This window comes from Triturus cristatus, chromosome 3_1, assembly GCF_964204655.1.
Source record: "Triturus cristatus chromosome 3_1, aTriCri1.1, whole genome shotgun sequence".
Classification (NCBI taxonomy): Eukaryota; Metazoa; Chordata; class Amphibia; order Caudata; family Salamandridae; genus Triturus; species Triturus cristatus.
Window position 1 is genome coordinate 1,050,378,763 of NC_140583.1, and position 14,228 is coordinate 1,050,392,990.

The 14,228-nt window shown below is 43.9% G+C and overlaps 1 protein-coding gene across 1 annotated transcript in view; it reads left to right on the forward strand.

Moving 5' to 3' along the window:
* POU2AF1 (POU class 2 homeobox associating factor 1) overlaps positions 1-14,228 on the forward strand; it is a 228,482-nt gene that overhangs the window by 100,534 nt on the left and 113,720 nt on the right. The gene's annotated exons all lie outside the window — the stretch shown is intronic.

Sequence of the window (14,228 nt, forward strand, 5' to 3'; positions counted from 1 at the left end):
AAACAATGCACACTCTTGATCATTGATTATCACATAAATAAGACCAAAAAAAAGGAGGGGAAAAGAGAACAAAAGGGAAGAACGGTAAAGAAAGATGAATGGAAAATTAATAAAAAGCATATACGGGAATGAAGAAAAATAAATGCAAAAAGGAAGTAAGAAAAAGGTTGAGCAAGAAGCATTGGAGTGAATACTCAAACTTATAAAAAGACTGCCAGTTACAAGAAACCGCTAATAAATGTTACAGATACTGTTAGATCAACTACATTTGGAGGAAGAGAATAAGACCACAATAGAACAGACATTCACAAAAAGTTATGCAGATCCTCACTCGTGTTCATCCCATTAGGCATTTTAGTATCGAGTAATAGGATGAAGGAGGATTCTAACTGGCGTAGTTGTTTTTCTCTGTTGCCCCCCCGAATTCAAGGTCGTACCGCCCCAATCGCAAAATATGTTAGGACACTGATCTTATTAGCATGAATGGCTTTGAAATGACGGGCAACAGGATATGTGGGGTCCGAGTTGACAATCGCACGAAGGTGTTGCAAAATGCGATTGAAAACCGGTAGTTTGGTGCTCCCCACATATTTCAAATGGCAGGTACACTCTAACACATAGACCGCAAAATCAGTGCGGCACGTGAAATGTTGTTTAATTTGTACCGGAACATCGTTAAATGCAGTGTGATATTCGGAAACATTAATTCCGAATTTACACGCACGGCATGAAGCACATTTGAAAAAGCCAAAACGTGATAACCACGTGATCTTCTCCGTGACTTCAGGATTGGATTTAACCAACGCATCCCTCATTGAGGGTGCTCTCCTGAAAGTAATGTTAGGTAGATTGGGCAGCAAAAACTTGAGAGTCATATCAGTTAAAACAATGGGCCAGTGTTTGTAAATAATATTTCGCAAGGTTTTGTGTTGTTTGCAAAAAGTGGTAATGAGTCTAATGGGTTGACTAACCTCTGTGTCCACCTCCCAACTAATATTTGTAGTCTGAGGTTGTTTGGTAGAAAGGCAGATTTCCCGAGAACAAAGATTAGCTTTGTCAAGGGCTTTTTTCAGGTTGTCCGGTTTATACCCACGGGCAAGGAACCGATTGGTAGCTTCCTGTTGGCACTGTTCTAAATCAAATTGATGGCTACATATCCGACGTAGACGAAGATATTCCCCGTAGGGTATGCTACGTATAAGGTGTGGTGGGTGTGCACTACTGGCATGTAGGATAGAATTGCCAGCAGTGATTTTCCTATGTAATTTAGTTTCTATGTGTTGGTCTAAAATAAACACTTCCACATCCAGAAACTCCACCCTCTCAGTGCTGATAGTGGCCGTGAATTGTAAGTTCATCGTGTTGTTATTGATGGATGCTACAAACAAAGAAGCCTCCTCTGTGGAACCTTCCCAGACGATAAAAATATCGTCTATGTATCTGCCATAGTAACGGATATGTGCATCCCACATATCCTTATGGTTGACTCTGAGGACATGTTCCTCCCACCAACCAACCAAAAGGCAGACATAGGTGGGAGAAAAACATGCCCCCATAGCCACACCCCTCAACTGTTTGTATAAAACTTTATCAAACAGAAACAAATTGTTATTGAGACAAAGATCAGTCATTTGGAGGAGCATGGTGTTATGGTCCTTGAAATTGATAGAACGGGAGTCTAAAAAATGTTTAACAGCAGTTAACCCTTGAGGATGTAAAATACTGGTGTAAAGGGAAGCTATGTCAAGTGTGATAAGTGCGAAGGTGGATTGCCAATCAATTGCCTGGATTTTATTTAAAAAATCACCAATATCCTTAATAAAGGATGGCAAAGCGGTCATATGAGGTTGGAGAAAATAATCCACATATTTTGACATAGCTTCCAGGAGGTTATTACGGGCAGAGATGATGGGTCTGCCAGGTACAGGGTGAATACCCTTGTGAACCTTAGGAATGAAATACAGGGTGGCAGTAGTTGGAAAATCATTTTTAAGGAACAAATATTCATTCTTTGACAAGAGTCCCATTCTTTTCCATTGTGCCAATAGGGAGGATACAGATTTCTTGATTTCACCCAAATGGTCTCGGCCTACTTTGCTGTAACAATTAGTGTCAGACAAGTGGCGTTGAGCCTCTTGAAGATAGTCATTTTTGGGCCAAAGAACTATGTTACCGCCCTTATCAGCACCCATCACCACAATTTGACCATTCCCACGAATTTTCTTGATCAACGCCCAATAATTTCTCAATTTAGCATTTATTTGACTACATTTGGAATAAGTGGACAAGTTTAGACTTTTTAGGTCATTAATTACCATGTCACTGAACACATCAACAGAGTCCTTGGGCATGATCGGATAAAAACTAGAAGGAGGACGAAATGGACTGGCAGCCGCCAATCCTGTGTTGATTCCTTCAAGACGTTCAGGTACAGTACCGGATACAGTAGAGTCCGAACTTTCCTTAGCCAAGGATTGCATAATTTGAAGTGTGTCAGAGTCCCGAACTTGTAGTGGATCCAACAACGGGTCGGATGTGGTGGCCATACTCATAGATTTGTTCAATTGGAAGAATTTTTTGAGTTTGATTTTTCGAATGAACTTGTAGATATCAATGAGAGACTGTTTATATGAAAAGCTAGACTCGGGACAAAATGAAAGGCCCAATTTTAACAGTTGTTGCTCAGCTTCGGATAATACAGTGTCCGTCAAGTTAATAATTGTGTTATCCTGAGAGTCTAGCGTTTCCATCTCCGTCCTCCTCTGCCCCTGTTTGATGGTCTTGAGGCGGTGCTGGCGCCTCTCTCTCCGCCGCTTGCTGCTACGTTTGTTTGGCTTTGAGGATTTCTGGGGCGGAGGGTTGCTCGCCTGTCCATAGTTAAAAAATTAAGCTCCTCTCCCAGAGTATGTTTGATGGCCACTGTGCTAGATGTAACTGCTGTACTGGAGCCTTCATCCGAATCCCCACTGGTGAGAGAATTGACATCAGAGTCCACTTGAGTGATGAGGTTGTCATTGCCAGCATTGTCACGATTCACTTTGACTTGGTCCGTGAGAGCTTTCCTTTTTATATTATCAAATTTACGGGAAAACGTGAACACCCTTCCCGCCAGATAATCATCACGGTCCCTAGCAAACTTAAAGGCTTTGCGGGTTTTGATAGTCTCTCTCTCTCTATATATATATATATATATATATATATATATATATATATATATATATATATATATATATATATATATATATATATATATATATATATATATATATATATATATATATATATATATATATATCTTTAACCATAAGCAATATATACATTTGTTAATGTAAGAATATATATGTATTTTAAGAACCATATGTATTATTCACATTTGTATACATATCTAGATACACAAATATAGTCAAAGTATAAATGTTTACATACACAGGGACATGGTGTACATTAGTGTTTGAGTCTCCTGGTTATATAGGAAAGAGCCAACTCTTGAGTGGTCTTCTGAAGATAAGATAGTTATCCGTGAATCTTATGTTTGGGGATAATGAATTCCATACTTTCTCTGCTTGAAAAGAGAAACATGTATCACCTATTTTTTGTTCTCTTGTATGGTGGTGTTTTAAGGCGAGGTACCAATCTGAACCAGAGGTTCCTTTGTTGAATGCATTTTGTGATTTTCTTCCTGATGAAAAGCAGTCCTGTTTCATGCATTGCTTTGCAGGTGATAGAAAGCAGCTTGATGGTGGATCTTCTGGCAGCTGCTAACCAATGTAGGGCTCACAAGGCAGAGGAGATGTGGGCTCGTGGCTTTACATGTAGAAATAGTATGGCAGCAAAGTTATGAATCTGTTGGTCTTTTCATAGTTGATAACGATAATTTGTGGTAGAGGCCATTGGAGTAATAAAGTTTAGACAGTAAAAGAGAGATAGCAGCCTGGACCCAGGTGGAGGAAGATGCATCACAGTGTTTTCATAGTAAGGAAGCTTGAGCTTGCTAATTTGTCCACTTGGGTTTTCATTAATAACTTAAAGTCCATGGTAATTCCAAGGCTTATTACTTCCTTAGATACTTTAGGAGGTGGTCCCAGATTGTCAGGCCAGTGAGTCCTAATTTTTCCATTCGCCACATGTGAGTATTTCAGTTTTGGAAACATTCAATTTCAGATGGCGCCATGTCATCCACTGATCAACAGCTCTGAGGCAACTGAAGATTTATGAGATTCCAATGTCTTTCGGGCTTTCCAGTTTAAGGAATATCTGTGTGTTATCAGCACAGTTGTAGCATGTGAGCGGAAATTCATTGATTATTTCTGGTAATGACTTAATGTAGATATTGAAAAGCATGGGTGAGATGATAGAGCCTTGGAGGACCCCCTGCTTTTGTGAAGTATAGTATGGATGAGAAAGGGGGAGACTGGATGGCACTTGTTCTGTTTCGAAGGTAGAATGTGATCCAGTCAAAGCACTTCACTCTATGCCGGCGTCTAGAGTCTTTGAATGAGAGTGTCATGGTCAGGTGTTTTGATGGCAGCTGAGAAGTGCAAGAGAAGTAGTGCAGCAACCCGTTAAGGTCTACTGTGTTTTTAAGGTAATCCCAGATGGCGATGAGGGCATATTGTGTGCCTCTTCCTGGGTGGAATCCTGTTTGGTAGTCTGAAAGTATGGAATTATCTTCACTGATTTGTGACATCTGCATGAATGCTGCTCTTTGTATCAGTTAGCCCAGGAAAGGCTCTTTTGTAATGGGTCTGTAGTTTTTGGGGCCATGTGGATCCAGGTTTGTTTTCTTTAATAATGGAAATATGTATGCCATTTTTCGGCCTTTTGTAAAGATTCCTCTAGTTAAAGAATTATTAATGATTCTTCTTGTGGTGTGACAGCAGAGGTAGTTTAAAAAATATTCGTGAAGATTTGTGGTGAACAAGGGTCAGAAGGGCAACCGGCTGACCTGCTTACTTTAACTTTAATTTGCCCTGTGATATTTGTTTGAAGGAATGCAGAGTCTGGGTTAGCCTTCTCTTGGAGGGGATGTTTATAATGGATTGGTGCTGCTGGTTTTCCTTTGTTTCAAATAGGAGTTCAACGTGTCTGCTTTGGTTGTGTAACGATTTGCCAGTTTGTCAGTGAATTCTTGAGTAATAGGAAGAGTTCCTTCTGTGCATTTAGGTTTACAAAATTCTTTGTTTGCCTATTTAGCATTTTGAATCATGTCTGAATAGTACTTTTGTAGCTTTTTTCATTGGTGACTAGTATATTCTGTTATGTTTGTGTAGGTGAAATTTGTTTTGATTGCTGTTTGTTTTGAGCCAGGTGTGTTGGAGCTTTCTAATTTGTTGGTTTACATTTCTTTGTTCTGTATGTCTCCAAGGTGCTTGTTTTCTTTTGTCCTGTTATATTGTTGTTTTTGGTATTAGGATATCAAAATCTTCTTGTAGCAACTTGTAGAGATTTTGAACACCATTTACTGTGTCTAGATCTATGCTGGATGTTAGTTGTGTTTCTAAGTATTCAAAATGTAGTTTTTTCCATGGTCAATAAGTGAATACATGTAAGGTGGTTTTTGGTGTGATGATTTGTGAAGTTTTATGTTGGAAAGTTACCAAAAGGTGGTCTGAAAATGTGACTGGAGCAATCCTTTGAAAGGTAATTAGTTCCGGAATTGCAAAAATGACATTTAGGATATGTTCAGCGATGTGTGTGATTTTGTGTATGATTTGATGTAGTTTCAGGGTGACTAGGTCAGTCATGATTTGGAGGGGGCATATTGGGTTTGTCGAATGATATGTTTAGCTCAACAAGAATGCATAGGTTGGAATGCAGTGTTATAAGGTTTGAAACTGTGTGTCCAGAAATGTGTCTGGGAATGTTACATTGCTAGGTGGTGGTCTGTAAAAGAGAAGGACGTTACAGGAGGAAGTTGGTATAGGGTTGTATCAACCCTGTATGGAAAGGTCATCAGCCTTGGTGAGATTTAAAGTTTGCTTGAATATAACAGTCCACCTCCTCCGTTACCTATATGATTTTGTGTTATAGCTTGATAGCCTAGAGGAACAGCTTCATGCAACACCGGAGCCATGTTATCTCCCGACCATGATTCAGTTATGAAGAGTAATTCAGGTTGATTGTTAATGTGTAGGTCGTAGATGTGGTGCTTGTTTTTAGAACGTTATCATGCATTTATTAGTAGGCACTTTAGAGATTGTGTTTTGGAGGTGATGTGCCTTTTTTAGAAGATTGAGCATTATCTTTTGAACTTGTAGCCGGTGTGTCATTAGTGTTGGTATTAACTGTATGAGGATACCAGTAGCAGTGTTTTTCTACGTCTTATTCCTCATCCAGCAGGCTTAGAAGGTTATGTTATGTTATGTTGTTATGTTACAGCGTTCTTTTATAGCGCACGGCTACTCGAAAAGAGTGTCCCGGCGCTTTCCACCTGCATCTCAGAATAAAAATAACACAACACAGCAAAAAAATGAGAAAAAGAACTGAAACTGAAGCAATAAGAACAGCCTAAAGATTAAAAAGCCAGGTCTTCAGGCTCTTCCTGAACTGGAACAAATTGACAGTGCTGCGCAGCGAAAGAGGAAGCGAGTTCCACAGCTGTGGGGCTTTGCAGCTGAAAGAGCGCCCTCCCGTGCGGGCCTTCCTCACCCGAGGGACCACCGCTTTGTAAAGGGATTCCGAGCGCAAGGAGTGGACTGGTCGATAGAAGGCTAGTCTCCGCCGCAGGTATCCAGCCCCTGATCCAAACAGGGCTTTGTGCATCAGAGTCAGGGATTTAAACTGGATCCGCTTCCGGACAGGCAGCCAATGTAGCGCCTGAAGCAGCCCGGAAGCTCGGGCTCGTCTACGCAGGCCAAAGATAGCCCGGGCGGCAGAGTTCTGTACCACCTGTAGGCGCTGAACTAGGTGATCAGGGAGGCCAAGGAAGAGGGCATTAGCATAATCAAGCCTCGAACCGACGAGAGCCTGCACAGTAATACGCCTGTGCTCCTCAGACAGCAGGGGCAGGAATTTACGGAGCATTTTCAAAATTCCATAACAGGTGCCAGCCAGACCCAGAATGTGTGTTCGCAGCGATAGCTGGTTGTCCAGCTTGACACCCAGGTTTTTAGCCACCAAGGAAGACTGTGCAGGAGGGCTCATGTCGGACGGCCACCAATGCTGCCACTCCGGATCGACACCGCAACCAAAAAACAGAACCTCGGACTTGCTCGAGTTGGCCCTTAGACTGTTCCGTTGGAACCAGTCAAAGACCAATGTAAGACAGTCCCGAATTCTCCCTCCATCAAACTCCTGGTCTTTCCCGCATGTGAAGAGGAGTTGCGTGTCGTCGGCGTAAGAGATGATCTGGGCCCCATATGCTTCCACCAAGGCCGCCAAAGGGGACATAAAGATGTTAAACAACGTGGGGCTCAACACAGATCCCTGTGGAACCCCAACTCCCAATGGCGGCATCTCGGCAGAGCTCTGGGAAACCCAGACCGTCTGGCGGCGGCCTTCAAGGAAGGATGTAAACCACCTGAGCGCCGTCCCCCTAAGGCCGATGTCATAAAGCCTCGCTAAGAGCGCCCTGTGGGGGACGGTGTCGAAGGCCGCCGATAGATCTAACATGACCAGCATCGCCCTCCCGCCGACATCAAGAGTCTCCCTGATGATCTCAGTGACCTCTAGCAATGCCGTTTCCGTACTAAAATTAGGACGGAAACCGGATTGAGATGGATGGAGCAGATTGTTAGCTTCCAGAAAGCGCGACAGGACACCGTGGACGTGTTTTTCCGTGATCTTCGTGAGGGCCGGAAGAAGTGAAATTGGCCTATAATTGGCCAGAACCTCGACGTCGAGACCCGGTTTCTTTAGGAGGGGGATCACCATCGCTCTCTTCCAAGAGCTGGGGACCCTCCCCTCCCTCAGCGAGGCGTTGAGGATGGGATTAACCAGCGGATTCACCACCTCCGCCATCCCAGCCAAAAATTTGGCGGGGCAGGGGTCAAGTGGCGAGCCAGATTTCAAATTGGCCAACAGCTGCCTGGACACATCGCTGGAAACAGCAGGAAAATCAGACAGCACCGCCGTCGGTGTGTGCGGAAATCCGCACCCAGCCCCGGTGACGCCGCTTCCATCCTCCGGTCCTTCCACAAAGGAGGCCTGAATCGCCTTGATCTTATTAGTGAAGAAGCCGGCCAGATCACCTGCCCACGTATCTGAAGAAACTAGAGGGGGCGATTGGGAACTAGGGGTCGTGAACTCCTTCACAATGGTGAAGATCTCCTTACAGGAGTTCGCGGAAGCCTCGATCCTCCTAGCCAAATAGTCCCTCTTAGCTCCCAGAATGTCCCGATGGTAGGCCTTCACCACCGCCTTGTAGGCGAGTTTAGCCTCCCCATCATACAAACGTCGCCAGGTATGTTGTTGGGTCTGCATGTGCAGGTGGTGGAGGATGGTTGTTGAGAGTGAGTTGGTGAGCTGTGTTGTTTTTGTAGTGTAGCCTTGTTGTGCTGTGCAATAGCCATAGAGATGCAAAGTTGTGAAGATTGGCATGTTATTTATCTTGTTTGTGTCTGCTTAGGGTGGAATGTTTAAAGGTTAAGGGTGGTGGTGGAGCAGATGGGTCATGTTTTAAGGCTCTAAATTGTACAATGGATTAGAGGCGGGTGAATGGGAGGTGTTATTTTGGTGTATGTGTGGTAGGTGTTGGCGTAGATGGAAACTTTGGGAGAAAAGATGAGTTAGGATTTGTATTATTTGTGTAGTAATAAGAGTGGGAGTGTAGGAGAGTAGGATCTGCACCTTATGTTGCCCCCACTTTTTTTCTGATGTTTACACTGGTTTCTGGCTATAGTCTGGCTGGGACCCTGCTAATCAGGGTCCCAGCCTCTCTGTTCTCTCTAAACAACTTGGAGTGCATATTAGGTGCACTAGTGATTGGATACTGTGGTACCTTATGAGCCCCTAGTATATGGTACCTTAGGTACCAAGGGCATAGGTACTTCACAGGCCTACCAGGGGCTGAAGCATGTATTATGCCACCCCTGGGAAGCAGACTAAATCTGACACCACAGGCCTGCTACTGCAGCCTGGGTGAGCTAGTGCTAGCACCCTTCACTGAGATATAGGTTCAATATATCTCCACCTGCATACACATATAAAACTATCAGCCACCCCTAAGGCAGGCCCTATCAATCCTGAGGGCAGGATGCATGGTTTCCATGTGAGGGGGTGCATCTGCCTGAGCAGGGCCCCTCTGCAGCTCTCAGAGTCTATTCTCTGGGGCTGTTTGTGGATGCCGTTAAACCATATACTCTTAAGTGCATTATAACCTTGCGGTTAATGCTAACTTTGGGATGGCTGCATCAAAACATGTTGTGTTTGGTGTCAAACGCTTTGGAACCATACCCCCACACCAGTAACTGGTGTGGCAGTATGATCCCACCCTTCTAGAGGGATAGACATGTACCTACTGTGGAAACGCGGTAGAATCCTGAAGAGCCCTGGCATCACAAAATGGATGCCACCAGTCACAGACACTGGGCGCCCTCCTGCTGATGACCGAAACTTGCAGTGGAGGAGGCCCAACAATAGGTATCCTGTCACAGGGAGGTGTGACCACCTCCCAGACAGGGTTTAGTGTATTGGGGCTGGGTGGGTGCACTCCTAGAGTGCTTTGAAGTCCTGTACTGGGGAAGCAGTAGGCTCCTCTGTGCATATGCCAGCTCAAACCGGTTCAGGGGCAACCTGCCCCCGCTCTGGTGTGAAATTGGACAAAGGGAAGTGGGTGTAACCACCCACTCCCCTGACCCTCCCATAGGAGGGGTCATAGAGCTAGTCCCTCCCTTCCTTGTATTATAAGTTAGGGAACCCTAGACGGAAGACGGAAGAATCTCCCCTGGACTCAAGGAGTGACTCCCCTGCTTGGCAGGCACCAAAACTTTGCATCAACGGTCGCAAACTTTCCCGCTCCCGCCCGAGTCCAAAGTCCCTGTAGCCCAAGAAGAGGATTTCCTGACTTCTCCAAGGCCATCGTGTGTCCCCTGCGAAGCTGAGGCAAGTGGACCCCACGAGTGACGAGGAACCGCAATCCCTGGGTACCGTGAACTATTTTCGCGTGCAACCCCTTCACGACGTTCTACAAACTTGTGCATTGGACCACGTGTGGTCCAAGCCTCCAGCAGGATTTCCACCAAAGATCAGCGGCCTACCCCGTCCCGAGTGACCGTGGGCCCCTGTTGAGTGAATCTTTGCGATCCTTGGCCGGTTGGCTTGTGGGTCCCCAGAAGACCTTTCTACAGTTCTAAAGGGCTCCCCAGGTTGCTCAAGGCCTGCCCTGACTTACCCTTGCTGGGTGAGTCCCTCAGACCTTGCTGGTCTGCAACGCTGACATTTTACACTTTCCACAAGACTTGCTGTTACCAAGGCTTGTTGGATCCAATCTGGTCACCGACACTGCAGTAAGCTGCAGACTTTGTGGGACACACCGAATCCAGCTCCTGGTTGTCATCGACACCTCCTGGACCGCGTGGCTGAAGAGTCAAGGCACCCGTGATCACCTGAAATCATCCGACGACTGTGGGCATCCAGCTTCCTTGCCCCGGGTCACTGCCAAGTGACTTTGAACACTGTCCCTTCTGCTTTCAGGTCTTCTTTCTTCTGAATCCAGCCTTGGATTCCACCGGACACTTCTTCTGTCTTCACAAGCAGCAAGTCTTCTTTGGTTCCCCTTGAGAACGACGCCGCGACCCGACACTAAAAGACAACTATGCACCCAGCTTCCCTGGGTGAAGTAATTTCAGCACTACGGTGCTCCTGTGTGTGTTGACTCTAGAACTACTTACCCTGTAAGTGACTTGCTTGCAGACTCTACCGAAGAATTCTAAAACTTAAAAATTCCAACCGCGACTTGCTCCATTGAAGTCTATTGGGATCCGCGGCTGTGTTCTTACACTGCATGCGTCTTTCGTGGGTCCTTCACTTACCTGCCTTGGGTGGATTAGTGAGGCCCCAGCGCTTCTGAAGGCCCTAGGCCTTGTCAGTTCGCATAAGAGTCGAATTGTACTGGTGCAAGGTATCCACTTTAACTAGTGAACAGCATATACTAGGCAAATTTCTCACAGGGAGTAAGAATGTGAAATAAATTGTGTGTGTGTGAGAGAGATTTTGATGTGCTGGACTGGTGTGTGTTATGTGCTGGTTCTGTGGAGTTGTAACAGGAGAAATTGATGTAGTGACTTTCTGAGAATGATGTGTATGCAAAGTACTGTTGGTGAGTGGAAGTTGAATGGTAAAGGGGTGGGGATGTGTTTTGGAAATTAGTGTTGTGGTGTGTGAGAGGGAATAGACAAGAGTTATGAGTCTTTGTGTTAGAATTGATAGCTGGAAGAGGTAATATGTGTGGTGGAATGGAGTGTAAGGAATGTTTGGTTGTGTGTTTTTGGTAAAAAGAGGAGGAGGGTGTTTTGGGATGTTCTGATGGAGGGCTGGGTATAGGTTTGGTGGTGACAGTAAGGGGTCTGTTAGGAGCAAGTAGATGGTAGACCTAGTGTTTTGTAAGAACAGGAAGTGTGTGTTTGGATGGATTAAAGTTATACATAATGTGGCTTTGGTGATGTATGAATTTGTTAGTGCTTTAGGGCAGAGTTTTGTGTGAGAATGATCAACAGATCAAAAGAAGGAAAAGCTAGTTTGCGTTTTCGTGGACCAAATTATCATGTCAAGATTATTGAGGACACTAATATTGTGAAAATAATGTTCTGTAGGTAAGCAAAGTTTTAATATATATAACTCCACATATATGTCCCTCGACAATATATATGTCTCTTCAAGGTATGCAGATGTGGAGTTAAGAATACTCAAAAGGTATACTTACCAATTAGCACTTACTTTCACAATATTTTGGTCCTTGATATTTTCTTTTTTTTTTTTTTTTTTTTCTTATTCCTCATATACCACCAGACGGGAAAGGCAATCCAAATGGGGAAGTCCCCTTCCCTCAACCCCCACTCGATAGTTTACGATTCCGATGTTAGGACCCTGGGGGGATAGGAAAAGGGGTCTAACCCTACTGGCATTTTACTGTTTGCTCTATCTACTCCAACGTTTACTCACTGAGAGGCCCATTAGTGATGTTAGAGATTGAGCCCCAACAGTGCCCAGGTAAAATCATCGGAAAAAAGAGAAAAAAACAAAAAAAAAAGGAAAAAAAAAAAAAACCTTCATCATCTGTTCCGCCAGGCCATTAGCGGTGCCCATATCTTTGCTTCACTGGAGGGATTGCATGCTATATCTGACTCATAAGTGTACATAATATGTTTCAAGCACTCTAAAAAGATCGGTGCCTTCTCGTTTTTCCACGCCCTACATATTTCTCGCCTTGCTAATAACATAATATAGAAAATAAGTTTGGAATTAATGGCACATAATTGATAATTGTTAACTAACCCAAACATGATTGTCTTTGGATTTATGGTAAATTGTACATTTAATACTGTTGCAATGAAATCACCTAGTTTAGCCCAATATTGCGCCAGAGAGGGACAATCCACAAACATATGTATGTCATCAGCGGCGAGCAATTTACACCGAGGGCACCTATGTTCTAGGTTGGTGAATCTTACAAGTTTCTTGGGCGAGATATAGACTCTATACAGGGTAAACAGATGGTTTCTTTTAAGTGCAGCTGGTTTAACTATAGTATGTAGCATTGTGAAAGAATCCTCCCACAGCTCCTTAAGGTTATCATGATTAAAATCAACCTGTTCACCCCATATTTTTAGGAGTTCAATCTCCGTAACTTCCTCTGCTCCCATCATAGCCCAATACCAAAATGCCAACTCTCTTTTCCAGGTCCCTTTTTTGTTTACCAAGTCAAAGCTTGGATTAAATGTACAGGACACCGGCGCAAGAGTAGCCCACCAACCCGATAGTTGATAATATTTGAACCTAGTGAGAGAACCCTCCGTCAAAGTAAAGAGAGAATCCCAAACAATAAGCTGTGTATCCTTTAGGAGATCTCCCCAGTGTGTAATACCGGCCAACCTCAAAGGGCGAGCTAGTTGATCTTTTAAACACTCTGGGGTCCCTGGTGAGTCCCAGATCGGGGCCTGGGGAGCATAATAGGGGATTCCCAGCTTTTTCCTGAAAAAAACCCAGTTTTTTTGGGCAGCTATCAAAATCTTCAATCTAACTTTTTTTTAAAACCTGGGATCTCCAAATTTAAACAAAAAGTAATCCTGACCCTGGGGTACACTGTGTAGCAAAGCCTGAAATAAGGAACCTAAAACAGTAGTGTCTGCCTTATCTGCCAATCGTCTGAAGTTTTTTAATTGGAACGAGTGACAGTAGATAAGTAAATCTGGAAGGGCAAGGCCCCCAACTTTTAGTTTTCTCGTCAATTTCTTCCAAGATATTCTCGGCAGTTTAGAGTTCCAGATGAATGAACCTATTTTTCCCTGCAATTTAGCTATATCTTTTGGGTCAAAAGTTAACGGAATAGAGTTAAATAAAAAAGTAATTTTCGGCAAAATAGTCATTTTTATGAGGTTCACTCTACCAAATATGTTAAGCGGAAGCCCAGACCAGCGTTGAAGGAGATGACAGATTTCCTTATAAACTCTATCAAAATTTATTTTAGTTGTCTGATTTATATGTTGAGCTAAATATATTCCCAAATATCTCATCTTAGGTTTAACAGCCGGGTATTCTTCGACCGAATTCCACTGCATAACCTCGGTTTTGTCTCTGTTTATTTTATAGCCGGATATTGCCCCAAAGTCCTCTGCCAGGGCAAAGAGTCTAGGGACGGCCTCTTCTGGGTTCGATGTAAACATTAAGAGATCGTCCGCGTAAAGAGCAAACTTCAGCTCCAAGCTCGCGATTTTAAAGGGTTTAAAAATCGGGTCAGATCTCAACTTAATAACTAAAGGCTCAATATACAAATTAAACAAAAGAGGGGAAAGGGGACATCCCTGTCTAGTACCACGAAATATGTGTACCCAATCAGTGAGACAACCATTCACTAAAATTTTGGCTTTGGGACTAGAGTATAAGGCTCGAATCGAGGCTATAAAATTCGATGGCATACCAAGTGCATCTAATGTTTTCCAGAGATAAGGCCAACTGACTTGGTCGAAAGCCTTTGCGGCATCAATGGCCACAATAGTTAGGGGCGACTTTTCAATAGTCGCTACATCAATGGCAGCAATAGCCTGGAATGTAAGTTCATTCAACTGCCTACC